The sequence below is a fragment of the Hyla sarda genome, chromosome 3 (genome assembly GCF_029499605.1).
Source record: "Hyla sarda isolate aHylSar1 chromosome 3, aHylSar1.hap1, whole genome shotgun sequence".
NCBI lineage: Eukaryota > Metazoa > Chordata > Amphibia > Anura > Hylidae > Hyla > Hyla sarda.
In genome coordinates, this window is record NC_079191.1 from 24,796,871 (window position 1) to 24,817,081 (window position 20,211).

At 43.2% G+C, this 20,211-nt stretch overlaps 1 pseudogene; it reads right to left on the reverse strand.

Annotated features, from left to right (window-relative positions):
• Positions 1-316: 316 nt before the first annotated feature.
• Positions 317-20,211, reverse strand: part of LOC130361204 (bis(5'-adenosyl)-triphosphatase enpp4-like) — a 45,665-nt pseudogene continuing 25,770 nt past the window's right edge.

The following is a 20,211-nucleotide window of genomic DNA, read 5'->3' on the forward strand; positions in this document are numbered from 1 at the left end:
AATGGGCAAAGATACCTCAAACAAGAATTGAAAGACTCTTGGCTGGCTGCAAAAAGCGTTTACAAGCTGTGATACTTGCCAAAGGGGGCAGTACAAGATACTAACTCTGCAGGGTGCCCAAACTTTTGCAGATGCCATTTTTTTGTTTTCTGTTATTTTGAAAGTGTAAATGATGGAAATAAAATCTAACTTTTGTTGACATATTATAAGAATGTCTAATCTCTAATTTGATGCCTTTTGGAGATTTTTCCATCTTTCTTTGGCTTCTTTATGCACATTAATACAAATATTTACCTGGGGTGCCCAAGTTTTTGATCCCCACTGTATAATGAAAAGCTCATTGCATTTAGTATGAACAGGTTCAGTATGGAAGAACATTTAGAGGATTCAATTAACTGTACCACCTTTACTATCCACCACTAAACGACACTCGATTATAGTGTTGACATCCCGGTACTGCAGTTGGGTGAACTAGTGAGGGGAAGGCATCTTCTTCTTTAGTAGCATTATAATACACAGGTAACTGCAGCCAGTACCATGACCCCCCCCATGGCACTTCCAATGGCTTATGGGATTTGTATGCATTTCTGGTTGGCTAACAGGCACTTGGTGCTGGACAGGGTCCCGTTGTTGGGTTTTGGCATTAACCCAAGGATGTGACACATCATGGGGTAGATGTCCACAGAGTTTATTGTGTTGATCTTGACTTTCTTGCGGAATGCGGGTCCGCGAGCTGCTAGGAAAGGATGCATGCTGCGGAGACTGTTGTCATAGCCGTGATTTCCCACTACAAGACAAATAATAGTGTTCAGGACATCCTGCCGAATTTCTTAGACTGAATACAGATTAACACTACAGACAACCACAGATGTTGGCGTTTTTCCAAACTGGTTTCAGAGCTGGGGTCCGTACTTTCCCATTGGCTGGCCAAGCTATAAAGTTTGAGCCATCCATGTTTTTGGCTTAGTGTTGGTGTGTTGTTCACATTGGTGACATCACATGACCACAGTGGCACATGGGTGGCTCAACCACAGCTCCTGGCTACATCCATCCAGATAGGACGAAATAATGGAGAACAGGATAGGACGAAATAATGGAGTTTTTGTTGGATTGGGCTGGAGTAAAGAAACTTATTTGGTTTAAAAAGGTGTCACATGATTTTCTACACTCCTCTTATGGCAGCTCATATGTCACATTATCCACACAATGGTGCCATCTTACACATGGGGGAGATTTATCGAAACCTGTGCAGGAGATAGGTTGGCCATAGCAACCAATCAGATTGCTTCTTTCATTTTTAAAAAGGCCTCTGCACAATGAAAGAGACAATCTGATTGGTTGCTATGGGCAACTGGGCAACCCTCCTGCACAGGTTTTGATAAATCTCCCCCTCATTGTGACCAAACTCTTTCCATACAGTATGATACTCTCATTAGTCACAGCAGGACCAAACAATCAATACATATACATAAGGGAAGGTCTTACAGTTTACAGGGGAGGACGCATTCTGCACTATATTCCAGCCCTCGTCCGCCACCATGATGATAGGCTGGATGCGCTTGTTACGCTTGTAGTGGTATCGCTCCGGTATGTCTTCTTTAAGGTAGACCTTCATGTGAGCGCTGCAGTTTTTCAGCAAGTTGTAAACTAGTTTTGTATCTAGAAAACAAAGAATAAACCATATCGGTAGGTTTGGCCCCCTGCATAGAACTGAACTTGTAGGTTCCAAATACATTTAGAACAAAGATGTAGCAAAGCTGAATTTGTTTGCTGCAGCATTAGACATACAGTACAGACCAAAAGTTTGGACACACATTTTCATTCAGAGTTTTCTTTATTTTCATGACTATGAACATTGTAGATTCACACTGAAGGCATCAAAACTATGAATTAACAAGTGTGGAATTATATACATAACAAAAAAGTGTGAAACAACTGAAAATATGTCCTATTCTAGGTTCTTCAAAGTAGCCACCTTTTGCTTTGATTCCTGCTTTGCACACTTTTGGCATTCTCTTGTTGAGCTTCAAGGGGTAGTCACCTGAAATGGTTTTCACTTCACAGGTGTGCTGGTGTGGAGGAGGAGGTGTGATGGTGTGGGGGGGCTTTGCTGGTGACACTGTTGGGGATTTATTCAAAATTGAAGGAATACTGAACCAGCATGGCTACCACAGCATCTTGCAGCGGCTGCTATTCCATCCGGTTTGCGTTTAGTTGGACCATCATTTATTTTTCAACACGACAATGACCCCAAACACACCTCCAGGCTGTGTAAGGGCTATTTGACCAAGAAGGAGAGTGATGGGGTGCTGCGCCAGATGACCTGGCCTCCACAGTCACCGGACCTGAACCCAATCGAGATGGTTTGGGGTGAGCTGGACCGCAGAGTGAAGGCAAAAAGGGCCAACAAGTGCTAAGCATTTCTGAGAACTCCTTCAAGACTGTTGGAAGACCATTTCAGGTGACAACCTCTTGAAGCTCATCAAGAGAATGCCAAGAGTGTGCAAAGCAGTAATCAAAGCAAAAGGTGGCTAGAACCTAGAATATGACAGATTTTCACACTTTTTTGTTATGTCTATAATTCCACATGTGTTAATTCATAGTTTTGATGCCTTCAGTGTGAATCTACAATTATCATAGTCATAGAAAATAAAGAAAACTCTGAATGAGAAGGTGTGTCCAAACTTTTAGTCTGTACTGTATATATATGTGTATATATATATATATATATATATATATATATACATATATTCCCAAATGGTGGAGGACAGCACTACCACTGTAAGTCTCAAGATAGTAGTCCGGGTGCAACAGGAAAGAAACGTGGTCCCAGTCGCAGACCACATCCATAAATTCCAGCAATAAATCCAACAGCACTCACGGGTTCAAGTGAAAAAACACAACGGTGTTTATTTAAACCATGTTCAGATGCAACGTTTCAGTGATATCCACCACCTTTTTCAAGCATGGTATACAAATGTGCAAGACAAACCTTTATATGGTATCATATTAAGTTAATTACAGACTCCAATCAATATAATCAAACAAAATTCATACAGTAAAAAGACATGATCAGTACAAAATTTATAATATAAAAAGTGCAAGTGATGACAGTGTAATCAGAAACAACAATGGTCGCCGTACATACAATAGATCATTGTTGTTATTAAAAATATAAAGTGCAGATAATAAAGGCGCAGCTGCAACTGCGTCTTACAGTGATTAAAAACAACATTGCCATGGGGACAGACCACTCACCTCCCGCGTATGGGCGCCGCCATTACGGCGTCTCACATGTTGTCATATGGTAGACCAATTGTCTCCGGGAGGGGGTCGATTACCAGCCAGATCTCTATTTTTTTAGGCAGGATACTAAGAACCTACGCTGTGAACTCGAAGTCTTTCATTAGAGACACAGCGGATTTTCTTAGAAAAATTGAATCAATCAACATTCCTGAAAATAAAATTTTGGCGTCTTTAGATGTCTCTTCATTGTATACGTCTATACCCCATGAAGCAGGATTGGAGGCAGTCCAGCTGGCTATCTCACTGGACCATTCACAGGAAGAGAGTAAATTGATCTTAACATTACTTGAAATTGTACTGAAACATAATTATTTTATGTTTAATGATATTTTTTATTTGCAGTTGTCCGGGACCGCCATGGGCACGAACGTGGCGCCCATGTACGCGAACGTGTTCATGGCGGCCCTGGAGGAGACATTCATCTATGTGAGCCACCACTTCAGCCATGTGCTGGGGTGGTGGCGCTACATAGATGATGTCTTTTTAATTTGGACGGGTACACACGAACAACTTTTGGATTTTTTTGAGTTTTTGAATCATATCCATACTAATATTAAATTTACCTTAACTTCTTCTATGGTTTCAGTACAATTTCTAGATACGTTGGTATGTGTAGACGGTGGACGGCTGACCACCGATCTGTACACGAAACCGACGGACAGCAATTCTGTTTTAAGGTATGACAGTCACCACCCCCGCCCCATGGTACGGTCCCTCCCGTCAAGTCAGATGATGAGGGCCCGCCGGGTGGTGGGAGTGGATGACAGAGTCTTACCGGCCCTAGACAAAATGGTGGATAACTTTGCACGTAGAGGGTATCCACGTGATTTACTTTTAGCAAGTAAGGACAAGACCCTAGAATTGGATCATAAACTACTAATTCATCAGACTGAAAAAACACCTAAGCCACCAAGGATTGCATTTGTGTCTACGTTCAATAGTAGATCAGATAAGATCGCTGGTGTGGTACGTAAACATTGGGGTATCTTGAGTAAATGTCATTCTGAGATTCCAGAGTTCTGTCAACCCCCGTTGATGTCTTATCGGAAGCCACCGAGCTTGAAGGATCATTTGGTGAAAACCGACGTATCCACAAGCCCGATGGACCGACAAAAGTATATACATGCATACATACTTATCCACAAATAATACACTTTTTGCATTATTTTTCCGGGCACATTGTGGAACATTGATTCCACATTTAAGTATTCACTTTTTTGTCTAGTTACACGAGTATACTATTCCCCCCTTACCTTAGGTGAGATGTTCTCCGTGGATGTGCCTCTGGATGCACACCTGTACACTTATGTGCATTTGTGCGCCCATTGACGTATCCACTGATACAAAGAAAAAAAAATTATTTCCTCTATACACATGATGCGTTTTTTGATGCGTTTGTTGGCGTACTATTAAAACTTTTTTTTATTACTGATAGGTTTCCCCGTCATTCACAGACCGGGTGGGAGCGGTTTTATTTTTTTCCTGGCCTTTGATGATAATAATGTTTTTTGCCCCTGTATTTATTTATTTATTTTTGTACATCACCATTTATCTTTTTCAGATACTATTTGTATTCTAATTTGTTATTCTAAATTGTGATTCATGATGTCAGTTTGGTCCTGGCATTTGTGGCGCTCCCATGACTCCGCCAAGTCTCTTGATGCCGTTTTCGGCATCAAAGTGGCAGGCGCGCATGCGTGAGTGTGCGCCCCGGTCACGTGATGACGGGGCGGAGCTCGGGAGCGTCACATGACCGGGAGCCATATGACAACATGTGAGACGCCGTAATGGCGGCGCCCATACGCGGGAGGTGAGTGGTCTGTCCCCATGGCAATGTTGTTTTTAATCACTGTAAGACGCAGTTGCAGCTGCGCCTTTATTATCTGCACTTTATATTTTTAATAACAACGATGATCTATTGTATGTACGGCGACCATTGTTGTTTCTGATCACACTGTTATCACTTGCACTTTTTATATTATAAATTTTGTACTGATCATGTCTTTTTACTGTATGAATTTTTTGATTATATTGATTGGAGTCTGTAATTAACTTAATATGATACCATATAAAGGTTTGTCTTGCACATTTGTATACCATGCTTGAAAAAGGTGGTGAATATCACTGAAACGTTGCATCTGAACATGGTTTAAATAAACACCGTTGTGTTTTTTCACTTGAACCCTTGAGTGCTGTTGGATTTATTGCTGGTATATATATATATATATATATATATATATATATATATATATATATAGATATATATAATATGCCACGTACCGTTAAAGTGTCCTTGTCATTATAATAGCCATTTAGTGTTTATTCACGTCAGGATCGAGGTGCAGACAGGACGCGTTTCGGCACAACAGGCCTTCCTCAGCTGCCAGACAGACCCTTGAAGTCCCTAAGATAACTATCAATAGTTGTGAAATTTATGAGCAAATATTCCCTAATCTGTAGAATCATAATGTTAAAGTTTTTTTTTTAAATGAACTGGTGCCAGAAAGTTAAACATATTTGTAAATTAGCAGCTGCTAAAAAGTACTAAAAGGATTAAGATTTTTTAATAGAAGTAATTTACAAATCTGTTTAACTTTCTGGCACCAGTTCATTTAAAAAAAAAAAGTTTTCCACCGTAGTACCCCTTTAATATGGACATATGCCCATGATAATTATTGTGTCTCGAATAAATATGCATATGGAGAAGGGAATAATAAAAAATTTAGCAATTATACTATCGGTGCACAATAGCATCCTTACCTTTATAATTAATTTGGGAATTAATTAACGGATTACGACACCATAGCATCATAGAATAGAAAACCCATTAGTGGAATATAATAAACAGGAGACTGTACCTGTATAGTAAAGTCAGTAGAATAACATCCCAGGTATATATATATATATATATATATATATATATATCTCAAAAGGGTGGATTGTGAGTCGCTCACCCTATGCACGCCCACCTCACCACCGGTGCCGCAGACCGGCCGGTACCGCCTCCGGCTACTCACTTGTAAAGGAAAGAACAAGGTCCGGCACTAGGTTGGTTGCAGGTAAAAACTTCTTATTTCTTTATTTGAAGATTCTGCAGTACAAGGTAGGAAGGCTAACGCGTTTCTATAAAAAGCTTAATCGTAGACTCATAAACTGAGTCTACGATTAAGCTTTTTAGCGAAATGCGTCAGACTTCCTACCTTGTACTGCAGAATATTCAAATAAAGAAATAAGAAGTTTTTACCTGCAACCAACCTAGTGCCAGACCTTGTTCTTTCATATTATATATATATATATGATCAGAATCCATGCCAATTCAATATAATGTAGTCCAATGGTTTGAGCAATGAAAGTGAGGAACCTGAGAGTCTAAGTCAAGAAACATGTCACTTGAAATGGAAGAGTTTAGAGGAAGAGTAGTGCAGTTGCCCATGGCAACCAATCAGATTGCTTCTTTAATTTTTCACAGGCCTCTTTAAAAATAAAATTAGTGAGCTGGTTGGTTGCTATGGACAACTGCACCACTAAGTACATTGTCATTCGCAATAAACAAGACTTTTTTTTTTTTAGGAAATTCTAAGTCCAATGTCATGTGCAGGAGGGATCACTGAAGTGCGCCAGGACATACGTCAGAAGTCTGGTGCGGTATCACATGATAATCAACGGATCACCTTATTGTACTTATTGGCTTTGAGATTTGCCTATCCCCAATTATTCAAATAAGGTGGAATACAGCTCAATAAGTGTTACGCCGAGCGCTCCGGGTCCCCGCTCCTCCCCGGAGCGCTCGCAGCGTTCTCTCATTCGCAGCGCCCCGGTCAGACCTGCTGACCGGGTGCGCTGCGATATTACTCCCAGCCGGGATGCGATTCGCGATGCGGGACGCGCCCGCTCGCGATGCGCATCTCGGCTCCCGTACCTGACCCGTTCCCCGTCTGTGTTGTCCCGGCGCGCGCGGCCCCGCTCCTTAGGGCGCGCGCGCCGGGTCTCTGCCATTTAAAGGGCCGCTGCGCCACTTATTGGCGCAGCAGGCCTAATCAGTATTCTCACCTGTGCACTCCCTACTTATACCTCACTTCCCCTGCACTCCCTCGCCGGATCTTGTTGCCTTTGTGCCAGTGCAAGCGTTCCCTTGTGTGTTCCTAGCCTGTGTTCCAGACCTCCTGCCGTTGCCCCTGACTACGATCCTTGCTGCCTGCCCTGACCTTCTGCTACGTCCGACTTTGCTCTTGTCTACTCCCTTGTACCGCGCCTATCTTCAGCAGTCAGAGAGGTTGAGCCGTTGCTGGTGGATACGACCTGGTTGCTACCGCCGCTGCAAGACCATCCCGCTTTGCGGCGGGCTCTGGTGAATACCAGTAGCAACTTAGAACCGGTCCACCAGCACGGTCCACGCCAATCCCTCTCTGGCACAGAGGATCCACCTCCTGCCAGCCGAATCGTGACAATAAGATTGTTACATAAGCACTTTTCTCATACTAACCTTTACGTGGCAATATGGCTGCTACAGGAGATGAATCCACCAGTGTGTAGTTTCCCCGGCCAATACAACGATCAAGGACAATAACTCTGTCCTTCGAGCACTGGGCCATTCCATGGTCACTGGTGATTATTACATTGACTGTATCCCAAAGCTTTGACTGTTTAAGCTTGGCCACCAAGTATCCTATATTTTTGTCCACCTTGCTCAACACTTTAATCATGTTTTTTTTGTCTTCCGGTCCATAAATATGTCCGCTAGTGTCAGGTTCGTCAAAATATAAAGTTCCAAAGTTGATTGGGTTATTGGTCCTGGTGAACCATGAGGTGATGTAATTCACTCTCTCCTCAAAAGTCACTGTGGGGTCATTTGGTAAAGCGATACTAAAGTCAGCACCTGGCCACATGGCAGAGCCACTTCTCCGGCCTGCACGTTGGTTTGTCACCCAGATAGGAGTGGTTTGATTCCACCACACTGGGTTGATCGCCAAGCGTAGGTTGTCTGCGCTGAAGCTCAGGTTGGTGTCTTTGTCATACATTGAATTGGCCACAATCCCATGACTCTCGGCGTATAGACCGGTCACTATGGAGTAATGGTTAGGAAAGGTCTTTGTTATGAAGACATTAATGACTTCTCTCACCAGGACACCATCATTGATAAACGCCTGGAGATTGGGGAATGAGTAGTTTACTAAATAGTCCGCTCTAAATCCATCAAAGGACACGAGGATTAACTGGGGAAGAGATGATTTTCCAGAACACACAATAATTCCATGCAACAGAGTTAGCACCAATGCCAATGTATGCATCATAAATATTCTTCCAGAGAAGTTTATCTGAAACAAGAGTTAAAAATGAAGACATGTTAAATCTTCTCCACCATGTATATATATACTCTATAAATAAAATGTTAATATGAGTGAGATCATTTTCCAAGATTTTCCAAGATCCACCAGGAGAGTAACTATTGTTGTATCTCTGCGTCACCCCGTTCAATTCAATGAGCCAGATAGAGTCACCTAGACCATGTTTTTCAGTCTGGGCCAAAAGCCTGATGCAGAATTTTTTTTTACCCAGAGTCGATAGCTGACATGTCCGGCTCCTTGAATTAAATGGAGTACAGCTTTGGTGCAGCCACATTCTCCCACTGGAACCGGACGATATAATATTATATATGTGTAAATAAATCATAAAATTATCAAATAACTGCAGTATTCTAAGACCAATATTACCAATAATACCAGTATACAAGGAGGAATATTATCACCATACATATTACTAGAGATGAGCGAATCGAAGCTGATGAACCCGAATTCGTAACGAATTTCATGAAAAATTTGATTTGCAACAAATGCGAATATCACCCCAACTATTGCGCAAATCACTTCATTAAACTAAATTTAGTGCCATCCAGGCTGCAGGGCATCTAAAATGGCGGATCCATATGTCAGTACATGGGGCAAGGAACGCTGGGAAGGCAGGTAGGCGGGATGACCCTGAATCACATGCAGGATGCAGCTTATCAGCAGCCAGTCACCCCTGTGATGTCACAGCCCTATATAATCAGCAGCCATATTGCAGCTCGTCACTTCATTCATTACACTGCAGAGAGATAGGACGGACAGCCTGTGTGTGTGTGTTACACAGAAAAACTTATAACAGCAGCGTTTCACCTCCCAGTCACTTCAGCGTTCTGGTGGACGGAGAGCAGTGCTTTTTTATTCACTGAAAAAGTAACTTTTTACAGCATTGTATTACAGAGAGGGACAGAGAAATGTGTGTTGCCTCATACATTTCAACAAACTGCCTCAACTTCATAAACCTTAGCAGAGGAGGCAGGAATAATTATTCAGCGCAATTCTGTGTCTTAGTTCCACAACAAATCTGCTGGTTATACTAGTCTGTAGATGGTATAATACCCAGCAGTCCATTCCTAATAGTGTTTGACAGAGTGCAATTTTGGGTTTTGTACACAGCTTTTTTGTGCTGCAGCACTGTTATGTACTGCTGATGTTGTGCAAAAATACGTTTTTTTAAGCATACTGTAGCGCATTATTCTGCCCTCTTTGTTCCACAACAATTAAGCTGGTTATACTAGTCTGTAGACGGCATAATACATACTCAGCAGTCCATTCCTAATAGTCTGTGAGAGAGTGCAATTTTGGGTTAGTACACAGCGACTGTATACTGCTGGTGTTTTACTAAAATACATATTTTTAAGTGTACATTTTTCTGCCCTCATGAGCGCTTACAACATACCTACATCTAAGTAGTGTACTATTTTGTACCTTGTTAATCTGTCAAAGGCCTAGATACTGTGAAAGGACAGCCAATAGTACACACCTGCTGCTATTTTAGACAAATACTGTTTTAAGCGTAGTGAAGCGTATTGTACTCCCCTCATATACGCTGTAAGTATGTCAGGCAGAGTTGTGCCAGGATGTGCACAGAGGAGTGACAGAGGCCTAAATTCATCAGGCGCAGGCAGAGGTCACAGCAGAGTAAGGGTGTGTGGCAGCCAGATTGGCAGCGAGAGGTCTGAGCTCCCGGTGTCAGCTAGCAGTCGTGCCGCAACCAGTAACTCAGCAGCTGTCATTGATCGGTTCACTCGGTCATCCACTTCATCCCAAGTGACATCAGACACCCCCAGTCAATAGTCGGTGGGTTCCTCAGACTCAACCTTCAGTTGGCATGGCCCTCATGCTGCTGCCACCTCCACGCTCTGTCATTGTGCTGCTCTATGGTCTTCTCATGCTAATGCTACCACCTCCAGGCTCTGTCATTGAGCCGCCATATGGTCTCCTCATGCTGATGCTGCCACCTCCAGGCTCTCTCATTCTGCTGCTCTATGGTCTCCTCATGCTAATGCTACCACCTCCATGCTCTGTCATTGTGCCACCATACGGTCTCCTCATGCTGATGCTGCCGCCTCCAGGCTCTCTAATTGTGCTGCTCTATGGTCTCCTCATGCTGATGCTACCACCTCCAGGCTCTCTCATTGTGCTGCCATGGATACTGCAAAACATAATTAAGGTGCTGGTCCCCAGTTTTCGAAATTCCTTGCATTAGGGTCACTTTCAGGACTCCTGATGCTGCTGCTGCCACCTACAGGCTGTCTCATTCAGCCACTATATGGTCTCCTTATGCTTCAGCCAACTCCAGGCTGTCTCAGTCAGTCACTACATGGTCTCCTGATGCTTCAGCCAACTCCAGGCAGTCATTCAGCCACTATATGGTCTCCTTATACTGATGCCACCTCCAGGCTCTCTCATTGTGCCACCATGTGACTCCTTGTTAGATTTCATCCTTTGTACCCACACGCCAGGGCCCAGGACACTTGGGAGTATTAGCTAAAATTTCAATTTCAAAATCTTAAATTTCATTTTCAAAAAATTAAATTTCAATGTTCTCCTCATGCTTCTGCCAACTCCAGGCTGAGCCATTCAGACACTATATGGTCTCCTCATGCTTTAGCCACCTCCAGGCTGTGCCATTCAACCACTATTTGGTCTCCTCCTGCTTCAGCCAATTCCAGGCTGTGCGATTCAGCCACTATATGGTCTCTTCATGATTCAGCCACCTCCAGGCTGTGCCATTCAGCCACTATATGGTCTCCTCATGCATAAGCCAACTCCAGGCTGTGCCATTCAGCCACTATATGGTCTCCTCATGCTTCAACCACCTCCAGGCTGTGACATTCAGCCACTGTATGGTGTCCTCATGTTTCAGCCACCTCCAGGCTGTGGCATTCAGCCACTATATGGTCTCCTCATGCTTCAGCCACCTCCAGGCTGTTTCATTCAGCCACTATATGGTCTCCTCATGCTTCAGCCACCTCCAGGCTGTGCCATTCAGCCACTATGTGGTCTCCACGTGCTTCAGCCAATTCCAGGTTGTGCCATTCAGCAACTATATGGTCTCCTCATGCTTCAACCACCTCCAGGCTGTGGCATTCAGCCACTGTATGGTCTCCTCATGCTTCAGCCAGGCTCTGCCATTAAGCCACTATATGTTGTACTCCTGCTGCCGCCAACTCCAGGCTGTGCCATTCAGCCACTATATGGTCTCCTCATGCTTCAGCCACCTCCAGGCTGTTTCATTCAGCCACTATATGGTCTCCTCATGCTTCAGCCACCTCCAGGCTGTGCCATTCAGCCACTATTTGGTCTCCTCATGCTTCAGCCAACTCCAGGCTGTGACATTCAGCCTCTATATGGTCTCCTCATACTGATGCCACCTCCAGGCTCTGTAATTGTCCCGCCATGAACATGTGACTCCTTGTAGATTCGGTCCTTTGTAACCACAAGCCGGGGCCCAGGACATTTAAACTTGGGAGTGTTAGCTAAAATTTTAATTTCCAAATCTTAAATTACTATTTCAACATCTTAAATTTCATGGACTTCTCATACTTCTGCCAACTCCAGGCTGTGCCATTTAGACAATATATGGTTTACTGCTGCTGCAGGGCCTGGTACATTACCTAAAAATATTTTATGGTAGCACTAGCTACGAAAAATCTTCAGTTAAAATTTTAAAATTCATCTTTTAATCTTAGGGATTGTAAAGCCCTATTGTCTACTCATGCTCCCGCCAGCTCTAAGCTGTGCCATTCCTCCACCATATGGTTTACTGATGCTGCATGGCCTGGTACATTACCTAAAAATATTTTATGGTAGCACTAGCTACGAAAAACTTCAGTTAAAATTTTAAAATTCATCTTTTAATCTTAGGGATTGTGAAGCCCTATTGTCTACTCATGCTGCTGCCAGCTCCAAGCTGTGTCATTCCGCCACTATATAGTTTACTAATGCTGCAGGGCCTGGTACATTACCCAAAAATATTTTATGGTAGCACTAGCTACCATAAATCTTCAATTTAAAATTTCGAAAATAATTTTAATCTTCTCTATTGACAGGCCCTATGGTCTTGTCAGGATGTTCACACCTCCAGACTGGGTCGATCTGCCACTATATCGTCTCCTCGTGCTGCTGCCAATTACAGGCTGTGTTATTTTGCCAGATTATGGTCTCCTCATGCTGCTGCCACCTCTAGGCTCTGTCATTGTGCCGCCATGTGACTCCTTGTTAGATTGGGTTTTGTGGTCATACAGTATTAGTTCAAAGTAAACACTGGGACATTAAACTTGGGAATCTGATATAAATCTTAAATAAAATAAAAAATCGATGTAATCTTTTCAAGACTAGAGGCCCTATGATCGTCTACGTCATATTACCTGTGGAATTATCACAGGAATCCAATGAAACAGCTTGGAGCGATAACAATTAGAGAGATGTGTGAATTTTCAGAAAAAAATTTGTTTTAGTCCGAATTTATTCGTGGCGAATCTGTATTAAAAACGGCTATTTCTGGCCTACAGAGAGCCTCAATAGGGTGTAGAACAGTTTGCTTTGTTCTAACACGCATCGGTAGTGTGCTGTGTTAGTGAAATAACACTGTTATTCAGTATGAATCACTGCTGCAGAGCGTCGATGTGGCAGCAGGGAGACGATATGGTGTCAAAATTGAAGAGAATAAAGAGATTTGTTTTGTAATTTTAATTTTATTTAATTTTAATTTATAAAAAATTTTTGAGTATCCATTCTGGTGATCATTGAGCTGGCAGTCCTCCGCCAGGCGAGATACCACATGTTCCAGCCCCTGCCTCTCTGCGCCCCCCTGACTATTAAAGTGCAAATGTTTCATTTAATCAGTTATGGTTCAATGTTATCGCTCCAAGCTGTTTCATTGGATTCTTGTGATAATTCCACAGGTAATATGACATAGACGACCATAGGGCCTCAGCCTTGAAAAGATTACATTGATTTTTTTTATTTAAATTTAAGATTTATATTAGATTCCCAAGTTTAATGTCGCGATGATTACTTTGAACTAATTCTTTATGAACAAAAAACCCAATCTAACAAGGAGTCACATGGCGGCACAATGACAGAGCCTAGAGGTGGCAGTAGCATGAGTAGACCGTAATCTGCCAGAATGACACAGCCTGGAATTGGCGGCAGCACGATGAGACCATATAGTGGCAGAATCATCCAGTCTGGAGGTGGCAACAGCCTGACAAGACCATAGGGCCTCACAATAGAGAAGATTAAAGATATTTTTGATATTTTAAATTGAAGATTTATGGTAGCTAGTACCATGCCCTGCAGCATCAGTAAACCATATAGTGGCAGAATGGAACAGCTTGGAGCTGGCAGCAGCATGAGTAGACAATAGGGCTTCACAATCCCTTAGATTAGAAGATGAATTTTAAATTGAAGATTTTTCGTAGCTAGTGCTACCATAAAATATTTTTAATTAATGTACCAGGCCCTGCAGCATCAATAAACCATATATTGGCTGCATGACACAGCCTGGAGGTGTCGGAAGCATGAGTAGACAATAGGGCTTCACAATCCCTAAGATTAAAAGATGAATTTCAAAATTGAAATCGAAGATTTATGGTAGCTAGTGCTACCATAAAATATTTTTAGGTAATGTACCAGGCCCAGCAGCATCAGTAAACCATATATTGTCTGAATGGCACAGCCTGGAGTTGGCAGAAGTATTAGGAGACCATTGAAATTTAAGATTTTGAAATAGAAATGTAAGATTTGGAAATTGAAATTTTAGCTAACACTCCCAAGCTTTAGTGTCCTGGGCCTTGGCGTGTGGGTACAAAGGACCAAATTTAACAAGGAGTCACATGTCACATGGCGACACAATGACAGAGCCTGGAGGTGGCATCAGTATGAGGAGAAGATATAGTGGCTGAATGGCATAGCCTGGAGTTGGCTGAAGCATGAGGAGACCATATAGAGGCTGAATGGCACAGCCTGGAGGTGGCTGAAGCATGAGGAGACCATATAGTGGTTGAATGGCAAAGCCTGGAGTCGGTGGCAGCATGAGTAGAACATATAGGGGTTAAATTACAAAGCCTAGAGTAGGCTGAAGCATGAGGAGACCATTTAGTGGCTGAATGCCACAGCCTGGAGGTGGCTGAAGCATGAGGAGACTATATAGTGGCTGAATAGCACAGTCTGGAGCTGGCTGAAGCATGAGGAGACCACATAGTGGCTGAATGGCACAGCCTGGAGTTGGCGGCAGCATGAGTAGAACATATAGTGGCTGAATGCCACAGACTGGAGGTGGCTAAAGCATGAGGAGACCATATAGTGGCTGAATGCCAAAGCCTGGAGGTGGCTGAAGCATGAGGAGACCATAAAGTGGCTGAATGGCACAGCCTGGAATTGGCTGAAGCATGGGGAGACCATATATTGGCTGAATGGTACAGCCTGGAGTTGGCAGAAGCATGAAGAGACCATTGAAATTTAAGATTTTGAAATTGAAATTTTAGCTATCACTCCCAGGTTTTAGTGTCCTGGTCCCCGGCGTGTGGGTACAAAGGACCAAATCTAACAAGGAGTCACATGTCACATGGCAGCACAATGACATATAGTGGCTGAATGGCACAGCCTGGAATTGGCTGAAGCATGAGGAAAGCATATAGTGGCTGAATGAGACAGCCTGGAGGTGACAGCAGCATCAGGAGTCCTGAAAGTGACCCTAATGCAAGGAATTTCTGAAACTGGGGACATGCACCTTAATTATGTTTTGCAGTATCCATGGCAGCACAATGAGAGAGCCTGGAGGTGGTAGCATCAGCATGAGGAGACCATAGAGCAGCCCAATGAGAGAGCCTAGAGGTGGCAGCATCAGCATGATGAGACCATATGGCGGCACAATGACAGAGCATGGAGGTAGTAGCATCAGCATGATCAGATCACATGGTGACACAACGGCAGAGCGTGGAGCTGGTAGCATTAGCATGAGAAGACCATAGAGCAGAAGAATGAGAGAGCCTGGAGGTGGCAGCATCAGCATGAGGAGACTATATGGGGCACAATGATAGAGCCTGGAGGTGGTAGCATTAGCATGAGGAGACCATAGAGCAGCACAAAGACAGAGCCTGGAGGTGGTAGCATTAGCATGAGGAGACCATAGAGCAGCACTATGACAGAGCCTGGAGGTGGCAGCAGCATGAGGGCCATGCCAACTAAGGGTTGAGTCTGAGGAACCCACCGACTGTTGACTGGGGGTGTCGGATGTCACTTAGAATGAAGTGGATGACCGAGTGAACTGATCAATCATGGCTGCTGGGTTGCTGGTCGTGACACGACTGCTAACTGACACCGGGAGCTCAGACTTCTCGCTGCGATTCCGGCTACAACACATTCCTACTCTGCTGTGACCTCTGCCTGCACCTGAGGAATTTAGGTCACTCCGCTGTGCACATCCTGGCACTACTCCTGGCCTGACATACTTATCTAGAACAGCAGCAGGTGTGTACTTTTGGCTATCCTTTCACAGTATCTAGGCCCTTGACAGATTAACAGGTACAAAATAGTACACTACTTAGATGTAGATATGTGTTATGCACTTATGAGGGCAGAAAAATGCGCTACAGTACCCTTAAAAATAGGTATTTTAGTAAAACACCAGCCGGTGATTACTCTTGCCTGGATTTTCACAGCATCTAGGCCCTTGACAGATTAACAAGGTACAAAATAGTACACTACTTAGATGTAGGTATGTGGTATGCACTTATGAGGGCAGAAAAATGCGCTAGAGTATGCTTAAAAATACGTATTTCAGTAAAACACCAGCAGTACACAGTCGCTGTATACTAAACCCAAAATTGCACTCTCTCACAGACTATTAGGAATGGACTGATGGGTATGTATTATACTGTCTACAGAATAGTATAACCAGCAGACCATTTGTTGTAGAACAAAGAAGGTAGAAAAATGCGCTACAGTACGCTTAAAAAAAACAACTTATTTGTGCACAACACCAGCAGTTCACAACAGTGCTGCAGCACACAAAAGCTGCGTATTAAACCCAAAATTGCACTCTGTCAAACACTATTAGGAATGGACTGCTGGGTATTATACCCTCTACAGACTAGTATAACCAGCAGATTTGATGTGGAACAAAGACACAGAATTGCGCTGAAAAATGAAGTTGAGGCAGCTTGTTGAAATGTATGAGGCAACACACAGCTCTCTGCCCCTCTCTGTAATACAATGCTGTACAAAGTGACTTTGAGGTTAATGGCTGCAGTAAAAATCCTTTTCAGTGAACAAAAAAGCAATGCTCTCTGTCCAACAGAACGCTGATGTGACTAGGATGTGAAACGCTGCTGTAAGCTTTTCTGTGTAACACACACACAGGCTGTCCATCCTATCTCTCTGCAGTTTAATGAATGAAGTGACGAGCCGCAATATGGCTGCTGATTATATAGGGCTGTGACATCACAGGGGTGACTGGCTGCTGATAGGCTGCATCCTGCATGTGATTCAAGGTCATCCCACCTACCTGCCTTCCCGCCTTCCTTGCCCATTTACTGACATAATATCAGCACTATATAGTAGTAATATCAGCCCATATGTAAGTAGGATCAGATCCATATAGAAGCATCAGATCCATATAGAAAAAATATCAGATCCATATAGTAAAATATAATTCCCATATAGTAATAATATTACCCCCTATAGTAATAATATTACCCCCCAAATAGGAATATTACCCCCATATAGTAGTAATATCAGCCCATATAGAAGTAATATCAGCCCCTTAAAAGGCCATATCACTAGGGTGACAAAAAGAGCTGAAATGACCCTCAGAGATAGCAATGATCAGTACTGATGCTTTGGGCGGAATAGACTCTATACTGATCATTACAAGCTCTATAGTTTTCTTATCCTCAGGTTCAGTCCCAAGTTATCTGTATTTTGTGCTGAGGTCAATGTGGTAAATCCCCAGGAGCTGTAGCCTTTTCACCATGCTATGGTGGTCCGCAGGAGCTGTAGCCTTTTCACCATGCTATGGTGGTCCGCAGGAGCTGTAGCCTTTTCACCATGCTATGGTGGTCCGCAGGAGCTGTAGCCTTTTCACCATGCTATGGTGGTCCGCAGGAGCTGTGAAGCTAGTGAATACTGAAGGTTCATCAGACTAGACTGGGGTTATTGATCTCCTCAACAAGAGCAAAGCTGGGTGATGCACAGACGGCGCTACAGTACCCTTAAAAATAGGTATTTTAGTAAAACACCAGCCGGTGATTACTCTTGCCTGGATTTTCACAGTATCTAGGCCCTTAACAGATTAACAAGGTACAAAATAGTACACTACTTAGATGTAGGTATGTGGTATGCACTTATGAGGGCAGAAAAATGCGCTAGAGTATGCTTAAAAATACGTATTTCAGTAAAACACCAGCAGTACACAGTCGCTGTATACTAAACCCAAAATTGCACTCTCTCACAGACTATTAGGAATGGACTGATGGGTATGTATTATACCGTCTACAGAATAGTATAACCAGCAGACCATTTGTTGTAGAACAAAGAAGGTAGAAAAATGCGCTACAGTACGCTTAAAAAAAACAACTTATTTGTGCACAACACCAGCAGTACACAACAGTGCTGCAGCACACAAAAGCTGCGTATTAAACCCAAAATTGCACTCTGTCAAACACTATTAGGAATGGACTGCTGGGTATTATACCCTCTACAGACTAGTATAACCAGCAGATTTGATGTGGAACAAAGACACAGAATTGCGCTGAAAAATGAAGTTGAGGCAGCTTGTTGAAATGTATGAGGCAACACACAGCTCTCTGCCCCTCTCTGTAATACAATGCTGTACAAAGTGACTTTGAGGTTAATGGCTGCAGTAAAAATCCTTTTCAGTGAACAAAAAAGCAATGCTCTCTGTCCAACAGAACGCTGATGTGACTAGGATGTGAAACGCTGCTGTAAGCTTTTCTGTGTAACACACACACAGGCTGTCCATCCTATCTCTCTGCAGTTTAATGAATGAAGTGACGAGCCGCAATATGGCTGCTGATTATATAGGGCTGTGACATCACAGGGGTGACTGGCTGCTGATAGGCTGCATCCTGCATGTGATTCAAGGTCATCCCACCTACCTGCCCTTCCCGCCTTCCTTGCCCCATGTACTGACATAATATCAGCACTATATAGTAGTAATATCAGCCTATATGTAAGTAGGATCAGATCCATATAGAAGCATCAGATCCATATAGAAAAAATATCAGATCCATACAGTAAAATATAATTCCCATATAGTAATAATATTACCCCATATAGTAATAATATTACCCCCCAAATAGGAATATTACCCCCATATAGTAGTAATATCAGCCCATATAGAAGTAATATCAGCCCCTTAAAAGGCCATATCACTAGGGTGACAAAAAGAGCTGAAATGACCCTCAGAGATAGCAATGATCAGTACTGATGCTTTGGGCGGAATAGACTCTATACTGATCATTACAAGCTCTATAGTTTTCTTATCCTCAGGTTCAGTCCCAAGTTATCTGTATTTTGTGCTGAGGTCAATGTGGTAAATCACCAGGAGCTGTAGCCTTTTCACCATGCTATGGTGGTCCGCAGGAGCTGTAGCCTTTTCACCATGCTATGGTGGTCCGCAGGAGCTATAGCCTTTTCACCATGCTATGGTGGTCCGCAGGAGCTGTGAAGCTAGTGAATACTGAAGGTTCATCAGACTAGACTGGGGTTATTGATCTCCTCAACAAGAGCAAAGCTGGGTGATGCACAGACGTCGCTGGCCTGAGCCAGATCCCAAATAACTTTGGTTCCACCCCAGTCCTGGAAGAGCAGGCTGGACTGGGGACTTCTACCACAGCCACAGGCTAGTGAGCATCATGTGACCAAGGCATTCTTCATCATATGAACAGTAATGCATATTTTAACTGATACACTCTGTAGGGGTCAAGTACTGAGAAACAAATCTTGGGAACTCACCCAAGATTTCCACAGGCTGGTTCTGCAGGATTCCTGCTAATGGGAACAATGTTACTGCTGTGGAAAAAGTGCAGGAACTCTGTTCCCATGCATTCCTGCAGGACTTAAGCCCTCAGTGCCTCAGTACACAAAACAGTTTTGCAAGTTAACACACTATATAACAAATACATTTATGAAATATACAGAACGTTCTCTCACAGTCACACGTCAATTACTAAGGGATGGCACCTGGAACGCAGGTGCTGGGACACTAATATTAAAGGGGTACTCCACTGGACAGCATTTGGAACTTAAAGGGGTACTCCGGTGGAAAACATTTTTTTTTTAATCAGCTGGTGCCAGAAAGTTAAACAGATTTGTAAATGATCTTCTATTAAAAAATCTTTACCCTTCCAGTACATTTTAGCAGCTGTATGCTACAGAGGAAATTCTTTTCTTTGGGAATTTCTTTTTTGTCTTGTCCACAGTGCTCTCTGCTGACACCTGATGTCCGTATCAGGAACTGTCCAGAGCAGGAGAAAATCCTCATAGCAAATGTATGCTGCTCTGGACAGTTCCTGACACAGACAGAGCACTGTGG